This window comes from Sminthopsis crassicaudata, chromosome 2, assembly GCF_048593235.1.
Source record: "Sminthopsis crassicaudata isolate SCR6 chromosome 2, ASM4859323v1, whole genome shotgun sequence".
NCBI lineage: Eukaryota > Metazoa > Chordata > Mammalia > Dasyuromorphia > Dasyuridae > Sminthopsis > Sminthopsis crassicaudata.
The window spans coordinates 670754164-670778288 of NC_133618.1; the positions used below are offsets into that span (position 1 = coordinate 670754164).

Sequence of the window (24125 nt, forward strand, 5' to 3'; positions counted from 1 at the left end):
AGATCTAAAAAATAAGCTAGAATAGCTATATTTAATTATATTAATGAACTACTCAAATGTGAGAGGTGTTCACTAAGCCATCGCAGGAATAAGGATGATCTAAATCCCAAGAGACCCAAAAGACTGGAATTCATGGACAAAATGAAACCACATTTCAAAGTCTTATAGCATAAAACTTAACACAGAAAGGAAACAACTAGGTTTTTAGGAGGGGCAAAGGCTTTCTACTCCCTCAACATTTTCTTAACTAGCCCTCTCATGGTCCTACACATTTCATCATTTGAGATTTCTTTGTTTGAATTAAAACTTTCTGAGTATAGAAAATTTCTATATCTCAGGAAAGGATGACATTAAATTTAAAGCTCAATGAGTTTATTCATTAGTTGTCATTATGGGACAATAGTATATTTATCTTTTTTTTTTTTTTTTTTTCCCCTGAGGCTGTGGTTCAGTGACTTGCCCAGGGTCACACAGCTAGGAAGTGTTAAGTGTCTGAGAACAGATTTTAACTCTGGTCCTTCTGAATTCAAGGTTGGTGCTCTATCCATTGCGCCACCTAGCTGCCCCCAATAGTATATATTTATAAAGCACTTTCTGTTTTATAATATGAGGCTTCATCACCATTTTGCTATCTGAATTCTACAATAGCTGTATGAGCTAGGAACCACAGGTATTATTATCCCCATTTAAATGATTATAAAACACATTCAGTGACTGGTATATGATAACTAATTTAATGTCAGAGGCAGAATTTCAAGGAAAAGAAGTGCGTTTCAATGGAAAAAGTCTTAGTTTTGAAGCAATAGCCCTGTGTCTTTAAGTTTTGGCTCTATAACTTATTGTCTTTAAGACTTTGGGCAAGTTACTTAACTTCTCTAAGGAGCAGTTTACTGATTTGTAAAAACAGCAACAATAACAACATGAAACCAAGTTGGAATAAATGGTCTCTGAGGTCCCATTTCATTTGAAGTCAGTAATCCTCAGATCTGAACTTCCAGGCTCCAACACAATACTGTAGCCATTAGATCACACTGAATTCTAGGGAAAAGTGACATTGATGGAAAGAGACATAATTATGATAGATTTGATGAAGATATGGGAGTGAATGTAGATTGTCCAAAAGAGAAAATGACTCAATATTGTTCCAGGTGCCCTATGTTCTCAACTCATGCTTCTTATACTTTACTTACTTCTATGTCTTTGCCCTTGTTGTTTTTAGGTTCCAGCTAAGCGGCTGCATGTCATTGACCTTGAAGAAGGTTAACCAAAGATATAGATATAGATATAGATATAGATATAGATATAGATATAGATATAGATATAGATATAGATATATATTTTAAATCTTCCTCCCAACTAGATCATCTAAAGAGAAACAATGCAGGTGTATATGGTGAACTTAAAGTCAAACCTAATCTTGAATACCTACTCCCTGTGTAACCATTGCAAATGGATTATCTCCCTTAAACTTTGGGTTCCTTCCCTGAAATATGGACAATATAATAGTACATACCTTCCAAAATGATTGTCAGAGACAACTAAGATAATGTATATAGTTTTAAACCTTGAGGTGCTATGCAAATGAAAACTTTTGTTATTAATCATTAATCATGATGCTAATTATTATTACCCCGTGAAATGGACACATATTATAGAGATTTTCAACACAAACACAGTAAGTCACTCATGTTAGGACACTAATAAGCAAATGAAGGCTAATTGGGGTACAATTTGATAAATTTATAAAAATTTAGTAGAACAGTCAGTATTCTAGTGATGCCAAAAAGAAACTACTGAATTTTCCAGCCAGTAAATCAAGATTTGTGTTGGGAGACAGAGCTTTTTAAGATGATCAGGGAATGATCACTGGGAGTTTAATGGTGTATATGGGGATGTATTCTTCAGAGCAATTGAAAGTCTTTTTTTCTAGGCTTCCCAATAAGAGACAGGTAAAGTGAACTTCCAGCTGCATTGTGGGAAAGGGGCCATGAAATTGATTCTAGACTGAAGGGACTTTGGGAAAGTAAGAAATCAACAGAGTTTTGGCAATTAGACTGTCTGGCCCAGATACACACTGGACTCACAAATTGTTATCATCTAAAAAGTAAGACTTCTAAAAGTGAGAGATAAGCAATACTAGGATATAGTTTCTGTTTCCTTAAAGGTTGGTATATAGACATTGACAACTATGGTAAGTTCTGGGCATCTCTGAATGGGCCAGGAATCTGTTATCTTTTGATATCCTCATTTGGAAGTTAGATACATCACACTTATGTGTGGAGGTCCGGGCTAGCTCCTCTGAAGGGCTCAGAATAAGTTCTTAAATGCAAAGGTCTGGGCTAGCTCTCTGAACGGCTCAGAATAAGTCCTTGTCAGGATAAGCAAAAGTCCTTGCCCCACATTGAGCGCCAATATGTAAAGTACTTGAATTGTGAGGGTCCAGTCATCTGCTCAATTATAATCCTTCTCTGGGAGATCTGTAAAATCTTTTCCTCTGTGTGCAGGTTTCTTGGGAGCTCTGAATCTCTTCCAGCTCTTGTCCTTCCCCAAATCAGACTGGACTCCTTTCAGCCTGCCTGGTGTCACAACTCTATCCTAGAGTAGATACTCTCAGACCCAATGCTGCACTTCTTTTATCCTCCCAGAGAATAGGCATGTGAGAACTCAATGGGGCGTGGGGAAATACTTCCACCAATGAACTTGCTCCTCTTAGAATGCCTAAGGTGTTCTAAATCACTACTGATCAGAGAAATGCAAATCAAGACAACTCTGAGGTACCACTACACACTGGTCAGATTGGCTAAGATGACAGGAACAAATAATGATGAATGTTGGAGGGGATATGGGAAAACTGGGACACTAATACATTGTTGGTGGAGCTTTTCATAGTGGCTAGAAACTGGAAGATGAATGGATGCCCATCAATAGGAGAATGGTTAGGTAAATTATGGTATATGAAGGTTATTATTGCTCTGTAAGAAATGACCAGAAGGATGAATACAGAGAGGTTTGGAGAGACTTACATGAACTGATGCTGAGTGAAATGAACAGAACCAGAAGATCGCTGTACATTTCAACAACAATGCTGTATGAAGATGCATTCTGATGGAAGTGGATATCTTCAACATAAAGAAGATCCAACTCACTTCCAGCTGATCAATGATGGACAGAAACAACTACACCCAGAGAAGGAACACTGGGAAGTGAATGTAAATTGTTAGCACTACTGTCTATCTACCCAGGTTACTTATACCTTCAGAATCTAATACTTAACGTGCAACAAGAAAATTGGATTTACACACATATATTGTATCTAGGTTATATTGTAACACATGCAAAATGTATGGGATTGCCTGTCATCTAGGGAAGGGAGTAGAGGGAGGGAGTGGAAAATTTGGAAAAATGAATACTAGGGATAATGTTATAAAAAATTACTCATGCATATATACCATCAAAAAATTTTTTATAATTATAAAATTAAAAAAAAATAGAATTCCTAAGTTGTAAACTCCCTTTAAAGGCCCAAGCCAAAGGTCTGAGCCAGAGAACTGTCAAGTCAACCTGAGTTCTCACCTTGTCACTGTCCAGACAACCTGAGTTCTCACCTTGTAATCCTAACAACTCCCCCTTTCTTTTGATTTAGAACATAGGATTGTCATGACCTTGAAACATAAATCCATCAATATGGGAGGCATTACACATAATTACATGGATTACATAAACACATAGTAACATAGTAACAATACATATTAGAAGCATGTAACAAATAACATGATCAAATAATCATAAATTGAGAATTTATAAATGTCCATAAGTCCATTGTCCATTAGTCTCATCTTGTGTTAGGAAATCCAATGATTCCTGCTGGTTTTAAAGTTCTTTAACAGTCTTCTTATTAGCCATGATCTTTCAGTGTCAGATGTTTCTTAGATTTTCTCCTTTGTTTTGAGGTCTTTCTCTTTTTCTGTCTCCATCTGAAGAAATATAAGCAAACCCTCTCTCCCAGGCAGTTAATCTATCTAATTTCCTTCTATTTACAACTTTCTAAATCTCTTCTCATCATCTGGCAATTGCATTGGAGTTGTTTGCACTGGACATAGTCCTGTTGGTTTAAAAGGCCTGTATTCTCCCCAAGTGTAATCCATTTCTGCTATCTGATTGCTTTTTGGCTGACTTATCAAGTAATCCCTTTCTGCCATGTGATTGCTTTTCTCCTGGTTGATCAAATCAGAGTCCTGACCTTCTAAAGGCTCTTTGGGTGTAATCTCAGTTGCCATCATTTTTTCCTATATCTTTCATTAAGAATAAAACTGTTAAATTCCTTTTACTATTCCATGGTTATCAAAACTTATCCTCTTCTTGGTTACTATGTCAACAAAGTAAAGATCCTTGATGTAATTCATGATCAAGTTTGAAAAAACATTAAAACTGTGAAAATAACCTTCCTGAGACAACTTCCCCCAAAACTCTGCTGTCTTCTGTTGCTTTATTTCTTTCCTTTCATGAAAGGAACCAGCATCTAAGTCACCATCAGGAAAGTCAGAAAGAAGAGGGCAGAGAGCCCTTTGAGATAGGAATCTCCCTGCATTGTAGACATTTCTCCAGGAATTGTTTTAGACATATGAAAGACCCCATTTGTCCTGAGCTGGTGATGGCTTCAATTCTGGGGAAATATTCTTCTTTTATGAGTAGCATCATCTTCCAGAATTGAACTTGGTCCTGTCTCATGAGTGCATTCCCACGTATCTCTAAGAAGTCAAACAGAAGAGTGGCAGTCACATCTGAGAGAGGCTCCATATTCAAGATCTGTGCCAACCTTCGCCAGCCATGATTTAAACCATGAGGGTGAGCCCCTTGCCTATTTCCATAAGGCCAACGGAGTTGAATGATGGCAGCATATAGACGAATCATCCCAGACATGCGTTTCAGGAAATTGTCCTGTTGTTCAACTTTGGAATCCTTTACTAGGTAGCCAAGGAGCTTCTGATATTCTTCCAAGGCCATTCCCTCTTTAAAGGCTGGGTAGAAAGGCACAGAGTAAAAGCACTTTTTATGAAGATGAGCAAGGATGAGGTCCCCCACTCTGGGATGGAGTTCCCAGATTCCTGATGCTACAACAGCAATGGGGAATGCTGCTTCATGGTGAGAAGCCACTTCTTCTTCTGCTTGTTTCACAATTTTCTCTGCCAACTTGTAATGAACAAAGTCCAGTCCTTGTTGATGGTTTGTCACTGACACAGCCCGACCTCCACAGTGAACAGCCTTTCCCAAAAGCAGACTGTTGATCTTATCAAATATTTCCTTTAGCTGGGAGCCAGCTATAGTAGAAATCTGTCTGACAGGAATGGAGGCAGCTTTCTGCAGGTCCATCTTAATCTTTTTAGTCTGATGATCTTTGCTGTTAGTTAACCCATCAAAGGCCAAAACACATTTACTAGCAGCATCCTGCAGCTGTTGGTACCACTGCATTGTACTGTTTACTGCTTTCACCTGGAGGCCTTCTCTCTGTTTTCCTCCTGGGGAATGGGCAGGAACCGGGGTCTCCTTCTCTGCTTTTGGCTGCTGCTGTAATTCCCTCTGCTTCTGCTTGGCCTCTTCTTCATCTCGTCTCTTTTCTTCAATAGCTTTGGAAATCTTCTGTTGCAAGCTGGTAAGCACCTGCTGCATCTCCTGCAAGGCGCGCTCTGCCATGGCTTCATCCTCAGGGGTAGGAAAACCTCTCTCACTGGTGGTCCGAATGATACCTGAGATAAGCCCACATAAATGGTTTCCTTTGCTTCCATAGCAGGTCTATTCTCAGAAGGTCTTGGTGCTGATAATTAGGATCCAGCTGTTGGTTGAGCTGCAACACCTCCTCTTGAAGGGCATAGAGACACCGCAAACGATCCTGACCTTCTTCCTTTCTAAGCCACTCTTGTTCTATCTGCCTCAACCGCTGTTGTTCCGCTTCATGTAGCTTCAGGTTGAGGATCTTGGCTCTATGACGGTGTTCCTCTTTTAACTTCTCCTGCTGACCTTGTGCTTCTTTGAAACTTTTCTCTATCACCTCATGAAGGTCCTGATATTCCTTGTGCTGCTCCAATGACTTTCGCTCATCAAACTGATTCAGCTGCTCTGATGCCATTTCAGAGAGAACCCATATCTTCCTTTCATGCTCCTTTTGCTATTGCCTTAATCCTTTAGTTCTTTTCCTCCTGTGTACCTCCTCATACATTCAAATGCATCCTTCCACTTCCATTCCCCTGGAGGGACGAAGTACCACAGATTTAGCCTGAAGGTACTCACCCTGACTCTGAGTTCCACTGGGTGCTCTAGGGGAAACTGGTGAGGATATCTCTGCATGTCTGACAGGAGATTTGGGAATAGATAAGACTTGGCCAGGAGCAGAAGATAGTGCTGAATTCTCAGAGAGAAGCTGATTCTGGTGAGAGTGAGGCAAGATGTGGTCTACTACCCATCCAGAGTAAGTAGATAATTCTGGAAGGGACATATATTCTTCCAAAATCTCCTCGTCCCTCAGCAGCCAGTCACGATGGTAGGACAAGCGCCCTTTGTCAGAACTCCTCAGAGCCTGCAGGGTCTCCCAACAGTGGCCCTCTGATGACATCACATCCCTATCCTGGCTGCAGGCCCCAAGCCCACTCTGACTAACAGCTCACAGAGGAACCAAATTGTAGTGTTCTGTCCTCTCTATTGTAATCCTTCTCTGGGAGGAGGTTTCTTTTCTGTAAAATCTTTTTCTCTGTGCTCAGGTTTCTTGGGAGCTCTGAATCTCCTCCAGCTCTTGTCCTTCCTCAAATCAGACTGGTCTCCTTTCAGCCTGCCTGACGTCAAAACTCTATCCCAGAGTAGACTTCTCTCATACCCAATGCTGCCCTTCTTTTATCCTCCCAGAGAACAGGCAGGTGAGAACTCAATGGGGCGTGGGGAAATACTTCCACCAATGAACTTGCTCCTCTTAGATTTCCTAAGGTGTAAACTCCCTTTAAAGGCCCAAACCAAAGGTCTGAGCCAGAGAACTATCAAGTCAACCTGAGTTCTCACCTTGTAATTGTCCAGACAACCTGAGTTCTCACCTTGTCACTGTCCAGACAACCTGAGTTCTCACCTTGTCACTGTCCAGACAACTTGAGTTCTCACCTTGTCACTGTCCAGACAACCTGAGTTCTCACCTTGTAATTGTCCAGACAACCTGAGTTCTCACCTTGTAATTGTCCAGACAACCTGAGTTCTCACCTTGTCACTGTCCAGACAACCTGAGTTCTCACCTTGTCATTGTCCAGACAACCTGAGTTCTCACCTTGTCACGTCCAGACAACCTGAGTTCTCACCTTGTAATCCTAACACTTATGTTCTATAGTCCAAAGGCTCCATAAGATTACCCTTGTTTTTTCATTCTGAGAGAGGCAGGCTGGTCTGGAATCCAAGTTAGGGAAATGCTATCTCCAATCTCAAATCACTCATGATGATTCTCAGGCGTTCAGTTTCCTTCTCTGGAAACTGGGGACTTGAACTAGACCAATAATTTCCAAAGTCCCCTCAGTTTCTAAAACTTGATGAAGTTCACTGATTCATTTATAGATTTGGAGCTGACAAGAACTTCTGAGATAGTCCATTTATACTCTTCATTGGACAGTGATGGATCAAGAGACCAAAGCTAGAAGATTTGAGTGACTTTCATGAACAGATCATATAATCTCTGGCAGTTTGAAACAATTTATTTAAATGTGAAGTCACCAACATACCTTCACAACAGGAGCTTCCTCATCCAGGAGTTGCCAATAACAGTAAAATTAGAAATGAAATGCTAATCAGTCCATTAGCATGATCATTATTAATAATAATCATTATTAATAGTATTACTAATGATAATTGTTGCTATTATTATTAGTATTTTCATTCATCATCAGGAACCACATTAGGCATTAGAAATACAGAGAGCAAGTGAGGAGTGCCTTCAAGAAGAATAGACACAGTGAAGAAAACACCAATTGACTCTCAAGCTCTTTTTGGAACCAGAGGAGGCCACATGCATGTTGGGAGAGGAGTTAGGATATTCTTTCAGTAAGATGTCTTCTATCTGCTAATCCATCTCTCTTTGAATGAATCACACTTCTTTTGTCCTTTATTCTCAAAGGGAATTAAAATCACATCACTATGGTAGTGTTGATTACAATGTGTCTGCCTGTGGCTGATCACACCAATAAGAGCTCAGAACGCTCCATCACAGGTCCAACACAAATGGTCCCCGTGAATATTTGGAGTAGCTTCTCTAATTTTGTGTGTCTTGTGTTTCATCTGAGCTAATTCAATTTTCCTTTGCTCATAGAACACAGCATCTTCTCTGATCAGGGCATGCCACGATGGGCAACACTGTGCCTGGGTTTCCCATATCATGTAATTGATTCTAAAGTTCTTAAGAGGGACCTCAAGAGTATCTTTACATAGCTTTATGTGACCACTTCATGAGCGCTTACTCTGTGTGAGTTCTCTATAAAATATTTTTTTGGGGCAAGCGTACATTTGGAATTGGAACAATGTGGCCAGCTCAATGGAATTGTGCTCTTTGCAGTAGAGTTGGAATGCTCAGCAATTTAATTCAAGACAGGGCCTCATTGTTTGATATTTTATTCTTTTGAGTGATTGTCAGAAGTCCAGGAAGTCAATAAATGAAGAGAGGAAGAGATAGAGAAAAGAAAATCATTATGGTCTTATATAAATAATCAAAGGATCTATGACTTCATCTCCTTAGGGGGAGCTCCTGATATAGGAAGTTCATTTAGCAAAAGCAGTTGAAAATCTGTCAACATTTTAATAAGTAAGTCCTAAAGGTCTCCTGAGGCATGTAGAAGGAAATTAACTTGCCCTCAGACATAATTAGTAAGGATAAGAAGCAGGATTTGAACCCAATTCTATCTGATTCCAGGCCTATTGCTCTGTAACAATCCAAGCTACTGCTATATTTGGTATTTATATGGGACTTTAAAAATTAGCAAGCCCATCACACATATTAAATTTTTGTAAGCATTTTAAATTTATATTAACCTCATTGTACAGGTTTGGAAACTAACATACAAATGGGGAAAGTGATTTGCCCAGTCAAAGAGCAAGGAAGATCAGAAACCCAAGAGCCCGCATGGTTTTTGGGAAGACATGGGCATAGGTTTAGGCAGTGGTCCTCAAACTTTTTAAATAGGGGGCCAGTTCACTGTCCCTCAGACTGTGGGAGGGCCAGACTATAGTAAAAACAAAAATTCACACTGTCTCTGCCCCTCAGCCCATTTGCCATAACCCGGCAGGCTGCATAAACGTCTTAAGCCAGCCCCATCTGAGGAAAGAAAGAAAGAAAAAGAAAGAAAGAAAGAAAGAAAAAGAAAGAAAGAGGAAGAAAGAAAGAAAGAAAGAAAGAAAGAAAGAAAGAAAGAAAGAAAGAAAGAAAGAAAGAAAGAAAGAAAGAAAGAAAGAAAGAAAAGAAGAAAAAAAGAAACAAAGAAAGAAAGAAAGAAACAAAGAAAGAAAGAAAGAAAAGAAGAAAAAAAGAAAGAAAGAAAAGAAGAAAAAAAGAAAGAAAGAAAGAAAGAAAGAAAGAAAGAAAGAAAGAAAGAAAGAAAGAAAGAAAGAAAGAAAGAAAGAAAGAAAGAAAGAAAGAAAGAAAGAAAGAAAGAAAGAAAGAAAGAAAGAAAGAAAGAAAGAAAGAAAGAAAGAAAGAAAGAAAGAAAGAAAGAAAGAAAGAAAGGAAGGAAGGAGGGGAAGGAGGGGAAGGAGGGAAAGGAGGGAAAGGAGGGAAAGGAGAGGAAAGAGAATTTGAGGCTGTTAGCTTCACTGTGTTGCTTTAAGTCCCATAGGACAACAGAGACAGAGTTTAAACCTGAGTCCCAATCTATTCTTGCCATTGTCTTTCACTCACTACCTCTGGGTTATAATAGTCATCTCTTCAACCAGTTTTCTCTCTATCCTGAAGCCATTTCTCTGAGATCTTCTTAGGGAGGGCTGTAAGCATACTATGCTATTTATGGTATTGGTATTGTTCTATGTTACATGTTTTAGTACCAGTTTTTCCATTCCTTTCCCTCTCCCCATCCCAAGTTAATCATCAATAAGCAAAGAAAGCATTAAGTAATTATCTAAAAATCAAGTATGATTATTCTTTCTGGAGAAGCAGCACCTCTACTGTACCCTCAAACCTTTATCAAGGGCTATCATCAGGGCTATCCCTGGACACTAGCATCCCAATGATGCTGACAGCACTTGTATTCCTTTAGTAAATAGAACTTAGCCTATCATTGTAAGAACAATTAATTAAAACAAGAAACTCCCAGGCCATTCTGCACTACCCCTGAACTGGTGGCCATACCTTACATAAACCTCTTCTTAAACCAGTCCCTTTCCATGGATACCTTCCTATCAGAGGTTTTGTTGTCTCTGCCCAGAGGGATAGGTTCCTCTCTTCCTACCCACAGAGTGGAATGCATAGTGTCTCCACCAAAATTTGTCTTTAAAAGTTGGTTTCTGGATACCTTTTATATTTGCCTTTATTTTTCTTTAGCATAGTTAAAAGGAAGGTGTTAGGATTACCAGGTGAGAACTCAGGTTGTCTGGACAGTGACAAGGTGAGAACTCATCTGGTAATCCTAACAGAAAGGAAATGGCAATACCAAGATCTCCAGTATTACCACAGATTGTTCCATGGTTACTTGAGCTTTTAACCTTCCCAGGCTGACTGGCAACAGATTAATAACCAGGCCAGTCAACAAGAGCACGCTGACCAATTGAAGTCTTTGCTGGGTGGAAGCTCATTAAAATCTGACTGACAGCTCAGCCAGCTATTGATGCTAGTGAAATGAAAAAGAAACTTCTTCATCTGTGCAATGATATTTTAGCTTCCTGTGCCCAGTGACTATTTCTGAGGTCTGATGAGTACAAAATCCCTGCTTATGGCCTCATTTCTGTGGCAGTTCTCTATGTTAGTGCCTACAAATAATTATATCTGTCATTCACCAAGCCATTTTCAAGATTCCGCATTTGTAACAACAAATATAAACTTTTGGAAAACTTATATGTCTCTGCTGAAGAATTGATCAGCATTTATTAAACACTATAGCTGAGGCTACAGAGACAGGGATGATATAATCCTTGTAGTGAGTTTACATTATAATAGGGAATAAAATGTGTACATAAATTGGCACATAAGGATAAATGCAGAATAACTAAAAGGTAACAGAAGGGAAAGTTGTAGCAGCACCAAGAAGGGTATTCTGCGGAGGTTACCATTTGAGCGAAGTTTTGAAGGAAGTCAGGGACTCAAAGAGCCACTGGTGAAGAGAATGAGCATCTCAGGCCTGAAGACCTGATCTAATAATAAAGGAACAAGAGTAATATATTCTATTTGTGGAACTCTTCACTTTGATTCTGATTGCCTTCCAATTATCTCTTTTACCACCCCAAGACTCAGCTGATTTAGGAGAAGATGGCTTTTTGACTTTTCCCTCCTCTTTTTATTTCTACAGGTACTGAACCCTGGGGTATACCATGCCACTTTAAGGCTCAGATTTGGTGCTAAAATCAAATTGGATCCATTTCCTCATACACACCCCCTCTAACTGTTAGCATATATAGACCCAATTACTTTGTTATATAGTTATTTGTGCATATGTTATTCTCCTGAACTCTACACTTCCTTTACTCTTACTAGAACATGAAATAAGAGCAAAAGTTGCTTCTTTTTTGACTTTTTTATCCCCAGTGCTTCATGAAGTATCACATATATCAGTATATTAATATAGGAGTATAGAGTCCTATGATATAAAGGTATATAAGTACAAGTCCTTAAATAGTAAGTATGTTACAGTGAATAGAATCCTTATTGGATTAATGAAGAAATGGGGACTCAGTGGAGCTGTTCAAGGTATCCCAATAGACTGGAAGAAAACAAATGAGCTAAAAACACCCTAAAACCTTAAAGTATAAGTCAAGAAAAAGAAACAAAAATAGCATTTTAGAAGTTTCCCATCCATAAAATTGAGGGGATGTTGCCAGGTAATCTTTTAAGGTCAGAGAATCATGGAATCTTTGAGCTGAAAGATAAATTAGATCTTAGCTAGCACATACCCCTCCTCTGACAAACAAGGAGATTGTCTCTTTTAGCTCCACAAAGTCTATTCTAGAATTGTGGAGTGTCCAGATTTATGGATGAATTGTTCCTCAACACTTATGTGAAAATGGTTGTTTTGCTCCAAGGTTAACTTGGCAATGAACTGGCCTCAGAATTAAATGGGAGGAAACAATGGGTTTGGATGCATTCGGGAAATATCAAAGAACAAAGCCCAAACTTCTCCTTAGCACACAAACATCTTTCAATATAACTTTTTTTCCAATGATATGACATAGCCAATCAACATAGAATGCCACAGGTTATGAAGGATCAAAATTCTACGTGACCAAAATGCTAATGAAAGTATTTCAAAGGGCACCAGTAGATAAAAATATATGGCAAATTGTGGTTTAAATTTAAGAATTAATAAAAGGATAATGTCCCTGAAATGTATGACTGGAAAAGGAAGCGAGCATGTAAAAAAAAATTGTGAGAGATAAGAGATGAACAGACAAGTGCTAAAAGGAATGGTGAGATCAAAAGAGATGATCAGAACATTGGACAGATCCTCTGTTACAGACTTTGGGGAAATCATAATAATTCCACCACTTAGCTGCCCATGTGATGATCATGAAGTACATGTCTACCTACGTCAATCCTCTTATTAAATGGCAATCCTTCCTCTGAGGCATCCTACCTGTGTGATCTTAGGTAAGTCACATAATATTTTGGACTCTCAGATCCCTCCTATGCAAAATGAGTCTCTCAACTTTAGAACCGTGATCCCTGAATTTACTTTGGGGAAGAGAGATTTAAAAGCAACATTCAGAAATATACATGGTCTCTGACTATTTTGTTCATATTTTCCTAGTCATTTTTATTATAAAATTTTAATATTCCTCTTTGGAGATGGGAAGACCAATGTCACCAGTACAAAATCGAGTTATCCTGAAGCTTTCATAACCAGTATAATGGAAAGAGTCAGGAAGATATGAGTTCAAATACTTCTTGAGACACTTACTAGCTGTGTGGTCATGGATGAGTCACTTAATTTTTGCCTCAGTTTCCTCAATTGTAAAATGGGATTAAAAATCCTACATTGCAGGATAGTTGTGAAAATGAAATGAGATATTTGTAAAGTTTTTAGCACCATATTTGACATATAATAAACACTATAGAAAAGCATATTCTCTGCCTCCACCATCTTCCTCATTCATGTTATTTTCATGAAAATAGAAAATAAATATAGATATTTGCAAATATCTATATATGTGTGCATGTATGTATATATATATATATATATGTACACATATATAGATATATGTTTGTGTGTGTATGCTCTGTTTATACTAATGCAGTTTGCAACCTTGCTAGACTTAAGTAGATAGTCTTCATGAGCTGTCATGAATGAAAATGTCCATTATTTGGTGACTGGGTTAGATGTGAATATCTCCCAGTTTAATCAATAGATAGCATACAAAATGCCATTCTTGCTCATCAAAGTCAAAGCTTCCCCAGCTTAAGATAAAATAATTTAAATTAGAAGGGACCTTGAAGGCCATTAAGTGTAATTCCCTCATTTACAAGGGTAAAAACTGTTGCTTATAGAGGTAAGTGATTTGTTCAAGGTCATATAGATAGCAAAATCAAGAGCAAGGATTTGAAACATAGTGTTGTGGCTCTTTTTACTAGAAGAAGCAAAGAACAGTTAAGGTCAACTTAGCACTAGTAACTGTTGGTAATGGGAATGACTCTTGAAGAACATGGTACTCAAGCTGAGTTTTAAAGGATGTTGGGGATTCCAAGAGGTGGAGATGAGGAAGAAGAGCACTTAAAGCTTGGGGTCAGACTATAATGCCACGATGTGTAAAAAACTCTGTTAGCTGGTCCAGATTACAAACATAAGGGACAGAAGTGAAAGAGATTATAAGGGGTCAGTTGTGGAGAGCTGTAGCAAGAGGCTATGGCCCCCAAATCTGAATATCTCTAGTCCTCAGGAAATAAAGTTTAAAAAAGTCATTTTAACAGACTTGGCATTCATCAGTTATAATCACTGAAGGGTCATTAAAACTGGAGACACCTGGCAATGAGTTCCCAGGCTTAGGGCATCCCTCAATGTGGTCTTCTTTCCCATAGAAAAGGAAAACACCAAACAGCAGAAACCTGTGGAGAAACCTGAATGATTTTTCCTCTTTCTCTTACCCCAAATCTGATGTCAAGTGAACTGAGAAGTAAAAATCGTATTGTTAAAATCCTTTCACACTGTGTAAGTGATAAGAAGAAATTGCAACTCATTTCCTTTCCTACTGTTGCAAATCACCCTATTCACAAAAGTCCTATAGGAATGTGCTGAACCTATTTACTGCCCAGAAAACTTTTGGACAAACACTTAACAAATGTTTATTTGGGGGGACAGTGTAAACAAAATAGTATAACAAAACCCTGGCTAAAATGGAATGGTCAAAGAAGAGAGTTTACTGGTTGGTTTCTTCATTTTGATAATTAAACAAAATCCCAAATCCCTATATGCTTTTTTTCTCTAATCCTCATTGCAAAAATGCTCCAAAACAACATATTATATTTTCTAGCATGAGTAAGGAGAATAATATAGATAGGTAATGGAGAGAGGGACGGGGAGAGAGAGAGAGAGAGAGAGAGAGAGAGAGAGAGAGAGAGAGAGAGAGAGAGAGAGAGAGAGAGAGAGAGAGAGAGAGAGAGAGAGATTATAGATAGGTTTATCTCTGCCTATCTATCTCTCCATCTGTCTATATCTGTCCTTCCTTCCTTCCTTCCTTCCTTCCTTCCTTCCTTCCTTCCTTCCTTCCTTCCTTCCTTCCTTCCTTCCTTCCTTCCTTCCTTCCTTCCTATCTATCTATCTTTGTAGGAAGGTAGTGGCCAAGTTCCTAATGACCATATCTTAGAGATGAAGTGGCTTGTTCAAGTTCCTTGCCATTCTTAGAGATGAAGTGGCTTGTTCAAGCTAGTATGATTAGTGGTAGTATTTGAACCCAAAACACAAATCTTCATGTGCATGCTTCTTGGCTTTTCATCTTCTGATGGGCTCAACCTTGAGTTTGTGAACTTGTTTTTGAACTGTTTTGACAATTATATTTCAACATAATCACTTTCCTCTATAATTTTTAGTATTTTGTTTTCTGTTTTTTAACACATGATCCTAAGAAGAGGTTCACAGTCTTCACCAAATTGCTGAAGGAGCTCTAGCCCACAAAAATGAGAAGAATCACAGTTCTCTTTCTAAGAAGAATAGAATGGATATAAATGAGCTTTCTTTTGCTAATTGTGGATCTTATCTGTATGGTCTCAAAGACCACAATATGATATAGCTATGGATGAAGAAGATGTAGAGATTGAGATAAAAAGTATCCTGACTTCAGGGTATTTTCTGTGTATTTAAAAAAAAAATCGACTCATGTTATCTACTTATTACTTAATATTGGATTTCTCTGTGAAAAGCCAAATATAGTAAAATCCTCTTTCATCAAGGTTTCTAGTTCATTAGGTTTTGTTCCATTGAGGCATGGCTTTTATACAACTCTTCAGATTAAAGAGATAAAGGAGGGGAGATCACAAAAGTATCAAAATTTTATCTTGACATAGAATAAAAGCACAAGTGATTTTCTATTGCCCTCTATCCCTCCCTTCCTCTTTTCTTTTTTCTTAACTCCTCTCTTTCTGTCTCCCTCTCTCTGTTTCTCTCTGTGTGTCTCTCTCTGTGTATCTCTGTGTCTCTCTGTCTCTCTCTCTCTCCTTGTCTTTCTCGCTCTCTTTCTCTCAACTGACAGAAAAGAATAACTATTGTCTCAAAGTAGGTTATAAAGTGATTTACAGTGACTTGGCCCAGATCATACCTCTAGCAAAAGAGCATCTCTGCTTCCCAATCTTAGGTTCTTCCTTCTCTATATCATAGGTGTCCAATCCTACTGATGACTGAGAGCTTCACTTAGTTCAATTATAAGGCTCTAACTTTTAGGCTCTTAGCTAATTTCCAAGCTACTCATTTGAAGCCTTGACTTTTAGTTGAATTAAATGTTAAATTTGCCAACCATCAGATACTTAAAGTGCTCTTTGATTTAGATTTAGATTTGAATGTGCTCTTCGATTTAAAAATCATGTAAGGGATTTTTTTTCTGTGTGGAAGGCTCTTTACAAGATTCTATAATTTCATTCCTCTTTTTAGAGAGAGAAATCCATCACACTTATTATCATCTATAACAATTCAGCCCAGCAAGCTGAGTCCAAGATTACTGGGGAATCAACCCTTATCCACTACCCCCCCCAAAAAAAAAAGATCATTTCTTTGCTGGTACTTTGCTCTCCTCTCCTTCCAAGTCTTTTCTTGACCTTGGCCTTCTGTCTGGATATTTAGAACTTTGGGCTCTCATTCTCAGTTTATCTGAACCCAGCTTTGTATCCTAGACACCAATGATCTTTACATTGGGCCTTTTAAGTTTTTTCTCTTTGATACTTCAGCTAGGACCACCCCTCCTCCTCTTTCACTAGGATAACACAATCTTCCTCTGGGGCTAAGTACCCATCACTGATTCTTCCCAGTTTTCCCTCTCTACTTCCCTAACTTTCTAAAACACTGTAGGGGATGGTGAGTGACCTGATATCTCCTCCCACTTTTAGGTACTAGAAGGTAATAGAACCAAGGACTTGAAATGGAGAACAAATTAAAGATCATCTAGACCAGCTGCTTCAATTTATAAATAAAGAGTCCATGGCCCAGAGAAGGAAATGCCTCCCCCAACATCACAGTGAAAACCTTGACTCAATGAATGAGTTGCAAGGGGGAAAATTAAATGACCAAACCCATTGCAAGCACTGAGAAAAATACAAAAGATGAAAGATGCTATAATCTCAGGAACTTATTTTCTAATGGGAAGGGACCACCAAGGAGAGTGGTAGTTGGATAGGGACGCTTTGGTTCAGAATTACAGGGATAGTGAGGCTGTGAGGAATTTAATTACACAATCCAAGAAGGAAGAGCTTTGAGGGTCTAGTTTCTGGCTCCAGAATTATGGCACAGGAAGGGAAGAAGAAAAGGAACCCTAGTGTTTTTTTGGGCCAGAAGGCAGCTGGTGAAGAGGAGGAAAAAACCAGAAGCTCCTGAGTGAATTGGATTTCAGCTCCAGTCTTCAGACTCCTCATTTCCATTTTACCATCCTTATCTCCAGCTAAAGGTTCAAAAATCTCCCAGGTGTCATTGAAGAGCTTTTAAACCCAATCTACTTAAGATTCTACTTCACATGTTGCACAGAAGAAATTACTTTGGAACCTTATCCCATTTAATCTTCCCTTTGTATTAACAAATAATGAAACACAGCATTTGAAGACAGTGATAGGAACATAGAAGTTAGAGTTCAAAAAGACATAAGCAATTTATTTTTCTTTTATAGTTTAATTAATCTGTGAATCATCCTTCTTGAAGGTGACACACTCAATGAGGGCTGTGGGATTTGAACACAAGCCTTCTGATTCTGAGCCTTTTTCTTTACACACACACACACACACACACACACACACACACACACACACACACACACACACACCTCTCAATAGATCCTGGAGCATAGTGGGTATAAAAAAAATTGACTGACAAACATATATGCATGATAAATGTATACACATATGTCTTTATCTATCCATACACACATATATAGGTACATATATGGAAATATATATTTAATTATCATAGCTTTGCTTCTGTTTACCATTTCATGCCCACTGGGTGCTATTTCTCAACGTTTTCTTTGTGGGTCCTTTATAGATGGGAACTGTCTCTTTCTTGTCTGTGTTCCTCTCATAATACCTATTTTGAGGCTAATGTTTTATGTCAGTGAATGAAAATTAACTCTATAAAGGAAAATATTTCCCAGTGCAGATCAAATGGTAACAATCAAATACAATGGATTATTTATGGAATAAGGAAGACCTCAATTCAAATCTGTGCTTTCCCACCGAACATATGTGATCTTAGAAGCTTCTTATCCATTCTGAGTCTCAGCTTCCTCATCTGTAAAATGAGCAGCTGGACTCTATTAAGAATCTTTGAAGTCCCTTTCAAATTTAAATCTCTCATCTTAAATGCTGTTTCTGAAAAAGATCCACTATGTTGGTCAGCGCAAGTTTGAGCCTTTCAATGCCTCCAGGGGACTGTCTATAATTATAATTTATTGTCTTTTCATTATTGTATCTACACTGGGTCTTTTTGGATATTGATAAAGTTGTATAGATTCATAGTCTTCCTTTTCCCAACCTTGCACAGTCCACATCCAAAAGGCACCAGAGACCCTGAAAGCAATTATCTCAGCAAGGGCAAAGCCAGTGCAGCTTTTATGAATGTTCAGTGGGAGAAAGACTTGACATTTGTAAGTGAAGACTGGATGACTACTTGTTGAAGATATTATAAAAAGGCATTTTTTCCGGTAAGGGTTAGAGTAGATCGTCTCTGAGGCCCTTCCTACTTTGTGGTTCTCTGACTATCCTTTCAGCAATATCGAAAGCTAATTTGATAAATTAATAATGTATTAATAAATTTATTAATAATTCATTAATAAATAAATAATTAGCAAAAATTTTAAATGCAAACGATGGCAATGTTGCAGAAAATAAGAAGGCACACTCAACAGGACTTACATACCAATGGAATCTGCCAGTAGGGAGGTTCAAAAGCTTCTGTCTCCTGTATATTTCTAGGTTATAAGCCTAACTGCTTTTGAGCTCAGTCTGTCCATAAAATAGGGGTGGGGATTTCCCTACCAAATAATCAATGCAAACACAGCCATAAAATTATTCATTGGAAAAATGAAGCCTAAGAAAAAGTCCTGTGTGAGAGTTAAAATTAGAAAACAAATTTATCCCTGGACATGGTCTCATTCACTCAGCTGAGTTTTTTTCTTACTGCTCATTGATTATCACCGGGGATGAGTCTAGTTTTCTCATTTTTGGCATCCTCAGAGTTCCAGATGTGTGGAAGTATAAGAGTCAGAGAAGCAGTAAATTAAGACTGCACCCACCCAAAGTCATGTGTCTAAGTCAAAGGAATTCAGTGTATGTTGAGATTGGACATTGGAAATAGTGGAGTAAATCAGATAGGAAGCTCCCTATAACCCTGTTCATTGATCCTACTTCTTTGTTCTGGATTCAAACTAATTATTCAAATGAACTCTAATTCTTCTTTCAAATGGCAATCCTTCTGTCTCATTTGGGACTCTCAAGCTTTTCCCAGGGTTGGGAAAGTAATGACCAAATGGAGAACCTTTCAGAGAGGAAGTGATACACTCTCTCAGAAAGGCCTCAGCAGACTTTACTTGGTACTAGAAGAATGATCCCATCCAGTGGAACAGCACTAATTATAGCCTCAACATTCATGACACCCAAGAGCCTTTGGGTAATATCAGCTAGCCAGCTCCCAGACAGTTGGAAATTGTAAGAAAATGAATAGAAGTAACAGGAGAACCATGGATTTGTATATCCATTTCTTTCCAAACAGAATGTAAGGTCCTTGAAACAGGGTGTATTTGGTTTGCTTTCTTTCTATCCTACGTAAGTTAATCTTATATATTTTTAGCTTTTACTTTTTTACTACCCTTTAACAGATAAATATATATATATACATATATATATATATACATATATATATGTGTGTGTATATATATACATATATACATACATATATATATGTATATATATACATATATATATGTATATATATGTATGTATATATATATATATGTATATATATATATATATATATATGAAAAAAGATTTGAGAGCTACTTGAAGTCATAAAAGGCGAATGCATAGAGAAGTTTACCTATTATTTTTACTTACTTATCCCTAAAGCCAAAAAATACATAAGATTCTGCAAGATTCCCAAGGTTTTGTCTGTTCTCACTTCTAAGGGAATTCAGCTTTTCAACTCAACTGGCATTTCCCAGGACCCAATGTCCAAAGCACTACACTAAGTACCTAGCCAGAGTTATAGTGTCTATGATCCAGTGAAGATCACTTGAGTTGTTTGCTTCCTCATTGCATAAATGATCACTTATAACTCCACGTTTAGATTTAAGAGATTAAGAAGTGGAGGAACCCAGAAGTTCATGTATAGAATGGACTTATTTTACAGATAAGATAGCCAGAAAAAAAATTTAAAAATCAATTTTAAAAAATATTCAATGTTGCAAAGGGAGTATATAAAAGAATCCAGATTCTCATCTAGATTTTCTGATCTAGAATACTTCCTGCCATCTTACAAATCTTTCTTTATTGTTATCCCAAAGAATTCTCTATACTCTGCCAAGCTTACTCATTCTATAAGTTACAGATTTTCTTTTTGAAGTCTTCCCAATCTGGTAGGTCTATTTACTCTTCATATCCTCTGAATTAAGGCATGGAAAGTCTCTCTCAGAAGACTATGCCTTGAAAATAGCAATGGCCTAATCATCGTTTGCATAATTGAGTGTTTTGTTTAATTTAGAACTTTGTGCTCTTTTCTGTTGTATTATATGGGTCAGCTCTGCCTTCTTGATGAGATTTGAAGTTCCTTTTTCACAAGAGACTGCCTTTTAAAAATTTGAACTGCCCATAGTTCCCAAAAACCCTTCCATTAATAGTTCATGGGGAATGTTAGCAAGCCCCTGGGCAATTCAACCTGGAAAATTAGTATAGTTTTTGAAAATATCTAATATCCCCCACTTTCTGACTGAACCTTCAAATTATGGATAATGTTGAATATAATAGTAGAATCTCAGAGATTGAAGCCCCCATAGAATCTAACTTAAAGAATCTAATCTCCATAATATTCCTGGAAAGTGATAATCCACCTTCTAATTAAATACCTTGAGTGATGAGGAAATCACTACTTCATGAAGGATCTCATTTTCACTTTTGTACATTTTACCAACTTCAGCAAAACCAGATGCACATCTTGAATAGACACATAAAATGGACATTGAGTAAGCTCCAGAATTAGAAAGGATGAACAGAGCAGATGGGTAGCCTCTGAGAAATTTCAAAATACTTTTAAAAATGCATCTTCAAGAAACAAAGTCTTTTTTTTTAATGCAAAAAATCCCCAAAACACTGCTCCGATGATAATGTGTTGATGTGAGCTCTGAGACATGACAGTGTCTGTAGATTGAGTTTGAGGATCACCCAGAGGGCACCATATGGTAAGTGTAAGCAGGATGAACTGCATTACAACCAAGAAAATGCAATGGAAAAGTCACACAAAAAATAGTATAAATATATAGAATTGCATAAGAAAGTTGCCTGGTAAGAAGAAAGAACAGTCATGGACAGCCATGAGTATAAGCAGGATGAACTGCATTACAACCAAGAAAATGCAATGGAAAAGTCACACGAAAAATAGTATAAATATATAGAATTCGGGGGCAGCTAGGTGACGCAGTGGATAGAGCACCAGCCTTGAATTCAGGAGGACCCGAGTTCAAATCTGGTCTCAGACACTTAATACTTCCTAGCTGTGTGACCCTGGGCAAGTCACTTAACCCCAGCTTCAAAAATAAATAAATAAATAAGCAAACAAATAAATGAATGAATAAATAAACAAATAAATAAATAAGAGTAAATAAATAGAAAAAATAAATAAGTAAATAAATAGAATTGCATAAGAAAGTTGCCTGGTAAGAAGAAAGACCAGTCATGGACAGCCATGTGTCCCATTGAGATATATACTTTGGAGAATATGTATATAATACTTTAAGTTTTATGGAGCACTTTGCAGATATTCTCTCCTTCCATGATATCCCTGTAAGAGACCTGCTAATACTATTGTGATGGAGATGAAGAAATTGAAACTGACTTATTCAGGGTCACAGAGCTAATAAGAGTCTGAGGCAATGTTGGAATTCATGCCTTTCTGATTCAAAGTCAAACACTCCATTCACTATGTCACCTAGTTGCCTCTGTGTCTACAGAACCCAAGAATGCTCCCCATATGTAGGAGAACTTCCTAGAGGACATGACATAGTCTTAGGAATTATTCAGACTGAGATAGCATGATGGGATATAAGTATGCTATTGTAATGCCAGAGAAACTGAGGCAGGCTAGAGATTAAAGAACAACTTAATATTTTATTAGAAAGATGTAATGCCAGAGAAAACTGAGCAAGATAGTGATTAAAGAACAATTTAATAATTTATTTAAAATGGAGAGATTTATTGGGACCAAATGGATCCATGATTTGGTCCCAGGGCTGAATGAGACTATGGTCTCCAAGAATCCAGCAGAGAATATTGGATACAAGATTCTTTTATAGGGTAACAAGAACAGTGACATAATGGGGGAGGTTCCTGGGATGGGGATGATTTAATGGGGGGAGGCACCCAAGATGAGGATAACATAATGGAGGCAGGCCCCTAGGATGACATAATGGAGGGAGGTATCAGAGAGGCTCCTGATATTCTAATGATGTCTAACATATAAGACCTTTATTCTATGGAACATTAAGAGGCAATGGGTATAACCTGAGGCAGAGTAACTGAATAGGACAATTAGGGAAACTGAGTCAGGGGCCCATAATAGAAACTGTGGCACAACACTATGAGAGAAAATAGCTATATTTATGGGATCAAAGGCACACTGGAATATTGGCTTTGGCTAAGCTTCTGAGAAACAAACAAAAACATTGTGAGGACCTTAAAAAAAGTCCTTTGGGGAGTTCCCTACCATTAGTGTGTTTGTCTTCCAAATGCCTTTTCATTTAAACATGTGGCTTTTCTTGCTTCCAGAGCTGCTTATATTTAATTGACATTTAAGCTCAAGATTGGTGGCTATAGTTATAGTTCTACACATAGTTAGATATTCCTCTGATCTTTCAAGTCAATGGCTTAAGATAAATGTGCAATTTTTTACTGTCCAGTTTTTTTCTCCCATTAAACTTGTGAAAATTATAATTAATTGTGTTTCAAGCTGGGACCAAAAATCCATTAAACCTATAGATTTGAAAGTTTTTTTTAGTGAATGCATCTCTTAGGCAAAAATCAACATGTGATCTTTCCCCATGGAGGTAATTCATTAGTCAACAATTGTTTTTAAGTAGACTGTTACTGCTGGGAGATAAACAAAATGCAAATCTGCACTTGAATTGGCAAAGGGCTTAAAGGAACATTTCTAGGACTTTGAATAAATAAAGGAAAAACTTAAATAAAAGAAAGGCAGCATATTGCAGTAGAGCTCTAGTTTTGGATAATAATAATCATAAAAATACTTTATATTTTTAGTACACTCTAATGTTTGCAAAACACTTTAAATTTATTGAGTGACTTGATTCTCATAATGACTCTTTTAGGTAAGTGCTATATTCATTTTACAGAGGAGGGAACTGAGGCACAGAGAGATTTAAGGGACCACCCATAATCACTTTGCCAGTGAGTGTATTATGTAGGATTTGAACTCAGACCTTTCAGACACCAGATCCAGCACATTGTGCCATGGAAGTATCAAGTCCAAGAACATACATTAAACTTCCAGTTCTTTTTCTTGTTACTTGTGAGACATTGGGCAAGTTGGTTCACTTTTCTAGGCTCTGATTTTCTTGTAAAATGATGGGCTAGGATTTATGGTTTCCAAGGAGGCCTGTTCTCCACATTTGGGCCTTTAAGTTTATTATCTCTCTCTTGGATTTGTGTATAATACCCCAATTTCAGATAAATATGACATCTTGTCCTTATTCCGCTAAGTGATGAGGCTGTTTAATAGCACATGACCAAGGAGAAACACCTAGGGCATTCCGCTATAGATTGTAAAGGACTGAAACTCTGAGTTGGTGCACTGGAATCTGACAAGGCTAATTACCGATTGGACAATATTATCATATGCTTGGAAAATGGCCCTTCCCACTATTGTGTTGGCTTGATCTTTTGGTATATACAGATAATTGTAGGAGGGATTAGGGGGTAGAGTAAGACAAGCCAGGGTCACTTTGGCTGTGAACAAGGAGGAGAGAGAAGGTTGTGGAGAGCTCGTGGATCCATCTCCTTTATT

General features: G+C 37.8%; 1 protein-coding gene and 1 pseudogene across 2 annotated transcripts in view; both read right to left on the bottom strand.

The window, feature by feature from the left end:
• Positions 1-24125, bottom strand: part of PRKG1 (protein kinase cGMP-dependent 1) — a 1273864-nt gene that overhangs the window by 366212 nt on the left and 883527 nt on the right. The gene's annotated exons all lie outside the window — the stretch shown is intronic.
• On the bottom strand, positions 4455-6646 carry LOC141559037 (mRNA export factor GLE1 pseudogene; annotated as a pseudogene).